Source organism: Anas platyrhynchos, chromosome Z (genome assembly GCF_047663525.1).
Source record: "Anas platyrhynchos isolate ZD024472 breed Pekin duck chromosome Z, IASCAAS_PekinDuck_T2T, whole genome shotgun sequence".
Taxonomy (NCBI): domain Eukaryota; kingdom Metazoa; phylum Chordata; class Aves; order Anseriformes; family Anatidae; genus Anas; species Anas platyrhynchos.
Window position 1 is genome coordinate 61349389 of NC_092621.1, and position 10462 is coordinate 61359850.

At 47.6% G+C, this 10462-nt stretch overlaps 1 long non-coding RNA gene across 2 annotated transcripts; it reads right to left on the bottom strand.

Annotated features, from left to right (window-relative positions):
- Window positions 1-2975: 2975 nt before the first annotated feature.
- LOC113840303 (uncharacterized) lies at window positions 2976-6605 on the bottom strand. Of its 2 annotated transcripts, none has more exons than XR_003493091.3 (6): window positions 6145-6605; window positions 5495-5618; window positions 5201-5267; window positions 4499-4748; window positions 4064-4184; window positions 2976-3372 (listed from the first exon to the last, which is right to left on the bottom strand). It is a non-coding gene; the product is annotated as an uncharacterized lncRNA (long non-coding RNA). The 2 variants fall into 2 exon arrangements; XR_011806061.1 differs by having other exon boundaries at window positions 4489-4748.
- Window positions 6606-10462: the final 3857 nt, after the last annotated feature.

Consider the following 10462-nt stretch of genomic DNA (forward strand, 5'->3'; position numbering starts at 1 on the left):
TTGTCAAAATGGAGGCACAGTCCCCCTCAGCTCCAAAAGCCACAAGAGACCTGATCACTCCTTAAAACTGTACAGTTTTAAGTTACAAAGATTATCTTGACTTTAGTTATGTATCAGAACTTCACTGGTGTAAAAAAATGGAGGGTTTTTAAGGAACTGTTTTATAATCCGTACAGGGGATTCAACATGTATCAGAGCAAGTTGTGGTGGTTTTGCCCTGCTGGACATCTGAAATTCACCACAGCTCCTTTCTCATTCCCTGTCATCAAAGGAAATGAGGTATCAAATACAATAGAAAGGGCTCAAGGGTTGAGCCCTGCTCCTGCGTGGGCCTCAGCTCTGGCCCGGGGCCTGCTCCTGCGGGGGCTCTCCATGGGCCGCAGCCTCCTCCAGGCCACATCCACCTGCTCCACCGGGGGCTCCTCCACCCATGGGGGGGGCTGCAGCGTGGAGATCTGCTCCATGGGGGACCCATGGGCTGCAGGGGGACAGCCTGCTCCACCAGGGGCCTCTCCCTGCACAGCCCGCAGGGGAACTGCTGCTGCCTGCCTGCCTGCAGCACCTCCTGCCCTCCTGCGGCACTTCTCTTGGGAGCTGCAGGGCTGCTTCTCTCACGCTTTCACAAGCCTCTCTCCCAGCTGCTGTTGCACAGCAGTATTTTCCCCCCTTCCTTAAATCTGCTCCCCCGAAGCCCACCCAGCAGCACTCCCTGCCTCGGCTCTGGCCAGCAGCAGGTCCTTTTTGGAGCCATCTGGAGCTGGCTCTGCTCTGATGCTGACAAGATGGGGCTGCATTCATTTCCAAACTGGCTGTCATAAAGGCCTTCACCTTTGCATTACATTGAGGCAGCGGTGATCTCAGCCTTATTGTAGTTCTCTGCGTAATGTAGCTCCCAAAAGAGATCCCAAGGTCCAGAACAGACATGGAAAGAACTGGGGGGTTGTAAGGAAAACAATTGTATTCCATCCTACAGCAACACCAGAGCTGTCTGGAGAGTTTAGGAGTCATCTGAATTTTGTTATTTGTGTTTGATCTGAACTAAGGAAGAAAGGACCAGTTACTAGAAAAGAATGCATGCCTGACAATGATACAACCAGATGGGAGGCTGCTTGATCTGGGTCTGTGGGTTTTGGATCTGTATGCTGTTGAGGAGATTGTTGGAATTCTGATTACAGAATCAAGAACCTCCAGAAAGTGCAGGACGCCAGTGCTGGAGAGCACGGCTCACACTTTGACGCTTCCTGGGACTGCCTAGCACATTAACAGGTCTCGGCCCAAAATGGCTGTGCTTCAAAAAGGTTTCCCTCTCTCAAGCATTTGCTGCTCTCACTTCCTTTTCTTTCACTGGACAGTCAGATCAATTGGTTGCTTTGCACTTGGACATGTTCCTTGGAAAGCTGCTTAAACTCTCTTCAAACCCTGGACTACCTGGGAATTGATTGCTTCCTCTAACTGGCACTGATGCTGTAGCTGGATCCCTCGAAATCCCATTTGACTGCTTCTGCTTCCTGAGCAGGTGACAGAAACTTTCACAACCAGAGAGCAGAGAAGAAGGAGTTGGAGTTGTGCATAGGGGAAATATTTGGAAGTTTTGAAGATGTTTCCCCTGCTCAGCTGCCAACCCTACGTTAACCAATCACCTGATCTTTTGCATTCCAGTGTGAGGAAGGTTTTAGCAATTCGTGTCAATAGAGAGCTTGAAGGGAAATGCGTTCCTTTCATACATTGGAAACTTTGATTCTCGCCCTATTTGGAAGACTGAGCCATTTATAACACCAGCAAAAGTCTCCAATCAGTTAGGAAGGAAAGTTAGTTCTGAAAATACTCAGTCACCTCTGTGCATGCCAAACCCTTAATGGCACTGTGCAAAACGCAGATTGCAGTGCTGAATCGCGTTGTGGAATGAATGGCAACATACATATTTGGCTCCAGATCCAAAATGTCACTTTTTGGCCATTTTATTTAGGGTAGCACTCCCCTCCCCTCCCATTCCCTCCCTGGCCCATTCCTTACTTCCCACCAATACCCACCCCCTCCCCTCCCCTCCCCTCCCCTCCCCTCCCCTCCCCTCTCCTCCCCTCCCCTCCCCTCCCCTCCCCTCCCCTCTCCTCCCCTCCCCTCCTCTCCCCTCCCCTAAACTCCCCTAAACTCCCCTAAACTCCCCTCCCCTCCCCTAAACTTCCCTCCCCTAAACTCCCCTTCCCTCCCCTAAACTCCCCTCCCCTAAACTCCCCTCCCCTAAACTCCCCTCCCCTCCCCTAAACTCCCCTCCCCTAAACTCCCCTAAACGCCCCTAAACTCCCCTCCCCTCCCCTAAACTCCCCTCCCCTAAACTCCCCTCCCCTAAACTCCCCTAAACTTTCCTCCCCTCTCCTCCCCTCCCCTCCCCTAAACTCTCCTAAACTCCCCTCCCCTAAACTCCCCTCCCCTCCCCTAAACTCCCCTCCCCTAAACTCCCCTCCCCTAAACTCCTCTCCCCTCCCCTAAACTCCCCTAAACTCCCCTCCCCTCCCCTAAACTCCCCTCCCCTAAACTCCCCTACACTCCACTCCCCTATGCTCCTCTACACTTCCCTCCTCTACACTCCCCTCCCTACACTATCCTCCCCTACACTCCCCTCCCCTACACTCCCCTTCCCTAGACTCCGCTCCCTTATACTCCCCTAAACTCCCCTCCCCTACATTCCCCTACACTACACTCCCCCAAACCCCCCTACACTACACTCCCCTGCACTCCCCTCCCCTGCACTCCCCTCCCTACACTATCCTCCCCTACACTCCCCTCCCCTACACTCCCCTACACTCCCCTCACTATCCTACACTATCCCAACACTATCCTACACTAGCCTACTCTCCCCTACAATGCCCTACATGCCCCTGCCCTGCCCTGCCCTTCCCTCCCATTCCCTCCCCTTCCCTCCTTTTCCCTCCCCTTCCCTCCCCTTCCCTCCCCTTCCCTCCCCTTCCCTCCCTTCTTGTCCTTTTCTTTCCCCCTCTCTTCTCTTCTCCCCTCTTCTTCTCCCCTCTTCTCCTTCCTTTCACGGATCTGAACGCAGAAGGGGGAGAAGCGTAACTCCAGATCGCTTCAGTCGCTCTGGCAGCTTGTGTCACTGGCTGATCCATGGGAATCCATCAGCAGCAATCGGAAGCGTTCCAGCTGCTGTGGGACCAGTCAGGGAACAGTCTCAAACTGGGAAACGCTGACTTCCTTCCACGGCTCAGACAGGTGACTTTCAATTTCGCCCTGGCTGGGTTGTGTCCCCTTGCTCTGTCCCCACCTACACTGCAGTTTGGTTTAGAAGCAGCAGCACGGTTTGGCAGTAGTTCCACTACTTCCATTTTTGGTGATTTGGCTTGGCTCGCCAAGTGGTTTCTGTCAACAGAACACAAGAAGGAGATTTTGGTTAGAAACAACTATATGAGGAGCTCCTTTCCACATGGGCAATGAATATTTATCCTTTCCTAATGGAGACTACAGTGGAAGAGATAAGGACAGATCATTCCGAGAGATTTTTCAGAGAATTGTCCCTTGGGGGTGCTTAGTCCAGAGGACCAGAGTTCATCTGTCCAAAGTACACCATGGAAGCACTCTGAATTACTTCCTAACAGAAGCATGGCCTTACCATGTCTGATACGGCTTTGGCTGGTTTCAGTGTTCTTCTTCACTTCATAAATACCTAAATTAAGTACTGTCCTATCAAGCAAATACCTTATTCTCTTGCTATCTCTGAGTTGATGGAAGACCCAAGACACTTGGCTCTTCACATCATTGGAAGAACCAAGTGTACTTCCAATATTCACAGCTTCGGAGGAAATGGAGATGAGGTTGAGAGTGGATGAAAAACACCAAGTGTTCTTCCCATCTTCACAGCTTCTAAGCAAGTGGAGATGAGGCTGTGCAAGAACCAAACAAACTGCTGATCCAGAAGCAGCCTAAAGACTGTCTTTAAGCAGGGCCTTGCATTCTTCATCTTTATACCCTTACTTGCCTTCAAGGGCACGATCGTTATCTTATTGACTTCCTACCACTACAGCAACGCACCTGCTTCTCTCACAAAACTTACGGGTGGGAACTGGAAAGATTCACCAGCATTCTGTATTTCACTCCTCATCTCAATTCTCTTTTGGCCTGCGAAGCTTTTCAGATCAGAGATGAAGATCAGATGTAATCTGGAGTTTGGGATACTGCAAAGGAAAAGAAGAATCATCCTGAGAACTCTTTTCAACCTCACTTGCAAGCGCCAAAGTCAAGAATACCAAAAGGAAAAAGGATGCCACTTGATCATGGTAAGCATAAATTTGAGCACAGGTCTCCTCTAACTGAAGCGAGGTTAAACAGGTTCCAAACAAGGTTAAGGAGCACACCCACAATCATTTCCATAAAACTGTGTTTTCAAACAAATGGTTGAAAGATTTAGATTTTCTTACGAGCGACGAATGAAAAATAAAGAAAGAAAAGAAAATGACCAGGACATGCAGTCTAGCTTACTCTAGCTTACTTTGCCTAGTTCAGAATCTGCGTCTTGGGTCACAATCAGGAAGCAGCATTGTGCAGAAATGCCAAAGCCTCCCCAGACTTGTTCTATCTTCATCAACAAGGGCTTTGATACTGCTGCCTCCTCAGCAACATCGGCAATTGACTAGGAAAGTTGGTGTCCACCAGGTCAAATCAGGACTAGGAAATCCCTCTTGCCACAACTGCACACTTGCACCAGAGTTGGCAGGTCAGAGCGATGGACAGAGAAGCATCTAGAAGAGTGTTAGAAAACAGACTTTAGAACAGATTTCCATCAGCCCAGGAACAATTACTTGCTCATCCCTTCAGACCGAACTCTAAGTAGAAGCAGGTGATCCCAAGCTGCATTCCTGACATCTATGCTGCAAAGTCATCAAACGTGACATGTTATTCTACCAGTCTGTAATGAACATAAACAAGAGTTGGAGTTGAGGATGTTGGTTTAGAATCAAGCTCAAAGTGTTAGTCCTTTGATATGTTTTTGTCTGCAAGTGTTTTCACTGTTTCCCAGACAATGTCTCCAGCAAGCTAGCTGTTTGTTTCATTTGTTCTGTTCTGTTTTGTTCTGTTCTGTTTTTTTCTGTTCTGTTTTGTTTTCTCAGTAAGGTTTCTTAGAGAGATAAGATTGAAGTGATCGTATTGCATGCCCATCCATCCCTCCCCTTTGCTTGTCCAGAGCTTTTACCTCGTCTACCACGATGCATGAACTTGGTCATAGGCACAGTTGTTTCAAAGACATTCTGCTGCTAGACCTGTTGTGAAAACAGAGAGCTAAGTATTTGGACGAGAACATGCTTCCACCTGCACTATGACCTCCACAACTAGATGTGGAGCCATATCAGCCAGAAGGAAGTTTCCTTCACAGCTGCTGCTTCTTACACTATCTGGACTCTTACTTTTACTCTTACTTGCCTTTCCTGCATTAGCACAAAAAAAAAAAAAAAAAAAAAAAAAAAAAAAAAAAAATTTGGGAGATTACCTTTGCCATCTGATGTCTTCGTTTCCAGAAACTACCCTGAATCAGCTTTATGAGAACTGTCCACACTGCGAGCATGGGTGTTGCAGTCAGGCCAGATACGTCCCTTCTACGTCAATAACCAAATCTGTCAAGTTAAGAACATGGAATTAATGAAAAGGAAATCCTTCTATTTTGATCTGAGTTCACTTTTTTTTTTTTTTTTTTTTCTAGACCAAGAAGAACCAGCAAAAGTCGGGTGAAAAATGAAATGAAAAATGTTAAGGCCAGGCAGCTTGCTCACTGCAAGTGCTAATCTGAAAGCAGATGGAGTGCATCTTCATCCACTCCGTCCTGAGACACTCCACTCAACAGGCCAGAGCAGCTGATGAAGTGCATTGCTGTCCTGAAGTTTAATGTGATGGGCTACTTTCAAGTCTCTTGTTTATGCTGTAGTACTTGAGGTCTATGGCAGGACCACAGCACACTCTTATTTGTCTACCCTTCTTTCTTGATCGTGTGTGGGAAAGAGAGAACGTGCAGAGGCCCTCAGCCACATGTTGCACCTGTCACTCTGTGCAGCTACATCACTGAGCCAAAGTACCAAACTTCATGCTTGTGAAAGGACTTTACACAAACTACAGAAGACTAAAAGGAAGCGTCCAAACACTTACAGAAGGGTGGGCCCTCTCGATGCACCTCCACGTGGGATCCACAAGTCCTCACGTGGTTTCATCCAGCACACTTCTCTGTCCCTCCTCGCTCAACTTGCTCAGAGGCAGCTGTTCCCAAGGTGTCACAGTGACATCATTCAATTCTGTTGCTGAAGTCATCACCGTAGGCCCCTGGCAGCGGCAACACAACACTCTCTGTTGCTAATGCAAATGTCTCAGAAACAAGTAGAGAAGTACCACTCTCCCCAAGCTGACTTTAATTGGAGTAGTTCCAAAATTATTCTCTGCCCCCCTACATCTGTGGAAGGTGTGTGATCAATCTTTTCCTTAAGAAAGGCTTACAAGCAAAAAAAAGCTTGCTTCTGATACGTTCCCCTTACTTTTAGAGCTGTTCACCTTTGATTTCCAAGGAAGAAAAAAGAAGGTGAAATCAACAATTCTCCTCCTCCGAGTTGGGAATATGAAATAAGCCCAATTATTTAGGAAGCCTGAAAAAGGAAACTCTACATTTCCTTGTTAAACACCTTGTTGCTTCTGAAAACTTTTCCAGTCCTTTGCAGCTGCAGTGCTTTTCGGTGGGTGGGCAGCCGAGCTCCATCACGGCCACTCTCTCCCTCCCCCTCCTCAAAGAGAAAGGGAGAGAAAATACGATGCAAAGGGCTCAAGGGTTGAGACAAGGACAGGGAGATCGCTCAACAAGGATCGTGATGGGCAAAGCAGACTCAGCATAGGGAGACAGGAAGATTTCCGGCCTAACTACTACTACTCCCAGGCTAGACAAGTGAGAACCAAAGGAAAGAAACCAAAACCACCTTCCTTCCCCCCATCTGAGCTCTTCCAGCTCCTCCCCCCGTGCAGCGCAGGGGAACAGGGGGACTGGACGGGGGGTTGTGGTCAGTCTGTAGCACTTCATCTCCACCACTCCTTCTCGGTCCCTCTCTGCCCCTGCTCCATGTGGGCTCCTCTCCACGGGCTGCAGCTCCGGCCCGGGGCCTGCTCCTGCGGGGGCTCTCCATGGGCCGCAGCCTCCTCCAGGCCACATCCACCTGCTCCAGCGGGGGCTCCTCCACCCATGGGGGGGCTGCAGCGTGGAGATCTGCTCCATGGGGGACCCATGGGCTGCAGGGGGACAGCCTGCTCCACCAGGGGCCTCTCCCTGCACAGCCCGCAGGGGAACTGCTGCTGCCTGCCTGCCTGCAGCACCTCCTGCCCTCCTGCGGCACTGACCTTCGGGTCTTCAGGGCTGCTTCTCACCCCTCTCTCCCAGCTGCTGTAGCACAGCAGTATTTTTCCCTACCTTAACTCTGCTCTCCCAGAGGCCCACCCAGCATTGCTTCCTGGCTCAGCTCTGGCCAGTGGTGGGTCCTTGTTTGGAGCAGCTGGAGCTGGCTCTGCTCTGACATGGGGCAGATGCTGGACTCTGCTCACAGAGGCCACCCTTGCAGTCCCCTGCTACCAAACCTTTGCCATGTAATCCCAATACACAAGGGTTTTAGAAATGTCTCCTCATATGGAAATAACGTTATTTCCAAGCTTATCAGATCGAGCCCTTAATTACATAGTGGACTGTTGAGGTGACCCGTGGCATTGTTTGCATTGGATCTGTGCTGTGGTGCAGTGAGACTTTTACAGAAATAGCCAAAGACAGAAATGTTGACTGGGTTGTACCAGAGCCTCCCAGCTCTCTGTGCTTCTGAGACAAAAGTCAAAGCAGTAATGGGAGGGAACATCTTTAATGCCCTGAAGACTATTGAAAGTTGACCTCTTCTTACTAAATAATAAAGAGGATCTAGTTGTGGCTTAATGGCAAGAAACAGTGAGCAGTCACTTTCTCATGAATAAGGAATAAACTCTTATCATATCCTCACATCTCTGATATAGACCTTTTCCTGTCTTGAATATGAAAACTCTCAAAACTATTAAAAGGGGTCTGAACTTTCTGCTGTATGCCAAAGTACAAAGTGAGGCCTGACTGGAAATGTCTGTCCCTTTCAAGATTTTATTTTATTTTATTTTATTTTATTTTATTTTATTTTATTTTATTTTATTTTATTTTATTTTATTTTATTTATACTTTAAAAGCTTTAAAAGGTTAGTTTATTAATTCTGTTTATTAAATGTCTGTTAAAACACATCAGATGCAAAGCAACTTTGCCTAAGTCTCCAGCTACGAGGAAGTGCCTTTATCATACCCATAAGAAATGAAAAGCAACAGCTCAAGCCCGAGTGAGACCAGTGATTCTGATAGTGTCCTCAATGTGCAGAAAAAAAAGGGATTTCAGTAGGTTAAGATAATAACTGGGAAAATTTATAGATTTGCTACATTCAGATCTTTCATAACCAGCTGCATGTCATCAGGGAAGACCCCTGCATAGACCCCTGGACCAGAAGGAGAAAGTAGCCAAAAGACAGGGGCCCAAGGGCTAGGGATAGCACTAGGCTACACTGGGTAAATTCTTGTGGGGCTGAGGAATTGGCTTGTCTGCTAAACTGTGTTAATCAAATACTCATTGTATAAGGGTCTGATGAAAATAAATAAATGCACTCACTCAGAGTTTTAGGTATTTAATGCTGATTGCCCTAAAGGAGCCCAAAGGGAAATTAGAGATTCTGTCTTCAGAGCAGGGCTTGAAAATGTTATAACTACATGCAAACAATGAAGGAAAAATAAAATATTGAACAGCTGCTTTTGAAGTAAGTACCATCCATTCTGTGTGGTGAATAAATCATAGGTCGGTAGGAAAAAATTATATGTGATCATACATTTAAACTATATCATACTTTATATTCATTAAGAGTTGCATGAGCAGAAACTTCAGTTGTAACCTGGGGCATTTCATACCATCATAGAATCACAGAATCACAGAATCATAGAATGGTTTGGGTTAGAAGGGACTTCAAGACCATCTAGTTCCAATCCCACTGCCATGGGCAGGGACACATCCAGGGACACACCAGGTTGCTCAGAACCCCATCCAACATGGCCTTGGACACTTCCAGGGACGGGACATCCAAACCTTCTCTGTTGTGTACCTCTGAAATAAAGAATTTCTTACAAATACCTAATCTAAATCTAGCCTCTTTTAGTTTAAAGCCATTTCTCCGTGTTGTGATTCTGTGACCTAATGGAAGTTTCAGCATGAATTGTAATGTTTTGTTTGCACACACATCTTTTCCTTTTATATTTTTTATTCCTCTTTGTTTGGCAAAAGGAGCTGTGAAGATGTCATAAGACATTTTAAACATCTCTTGGCTAGTCAGTCTGTACATTCTGCCTTAAGACACACTTGTTTGTTTTGGAGCTTTAATAAACTTCATCCTGTGAATCCCACAGAATGAGGTGAAATTCTCCCTTACTGGATGGATATGCACACTGTAAGGCATGCATTTCCTCAATCACCACTGCCATTGACTTGCCCTGGCACCCACTGAGAAAGGCAGGTCATGCCTGGCCTAACAGGGCAAGCACCTGAGGAATCAGCTATCAGAAAAGAGCCTCCTAGTACTCTGCATGGCATGGAGGTCCCAGAGCTGGAACAGTGGTCTCCAGAGCCAGCAGAGACGCCCCCACTAGACAAGGGCTTAGCCAGCCCAGAAGAGGTAGGCTTCTGCAGTGCTGAGAGGGGCTCAGCTGTCTGAGGGGAAGTGATGGCGCTCCATGGCATCTTCCAGGAACTGAAGATGCCTCTGGACATGCAGAGTCTGAAGCACATATAGAGACATTGTCTGAAGGAGGAATGTAAGAGCTTTCCCTGGGCTGAGGAAGTACTGCTTGGGAAGGTGTGGTGCTACTTGCCTGACTAAAGGGAGATGAGCAGTGTGGGGCATGCGAAGTTTCCTTCTGGACATAGATACATATTGCTCAGGCATGGAGTTTGTTGCTGCCATTTTTGGGGAGGGAAAGGGAAAATTCTTCTTTGAATTTTCCCTCTTTCTTTAATTATTAGCCCAGCTCTGAAGTGACAGGTCTATAGGGACTGAGCAACTGAGGAGGTGTGGATGCTGCCCTTGCAGCTACTGCCCAACACCAGCATGGCCCTGCTGCCCTCAGGAGCCCAGCACCCAGCAGTGGTAGAGAACAGCATGTCAAACGCATGCATGAAGGACAAATTTCAAGAGCAAAGGAAATTGTCAGCAGTATTCAAGGAAAATTTTGGTCTGTTCTCCCACGTGCCTGGTGACAGGATGAGGGGGAATGGGCTTAAGTTGTGCCAGGGGAGTTTTAGGTTAGATGTTAGGAAGAACTTCTTTACCGAAAGGGTTGTTAGACACTGGAACAGGCTGCCCAGGGATGTGGTGGAGTCACCATCCCTGGAAG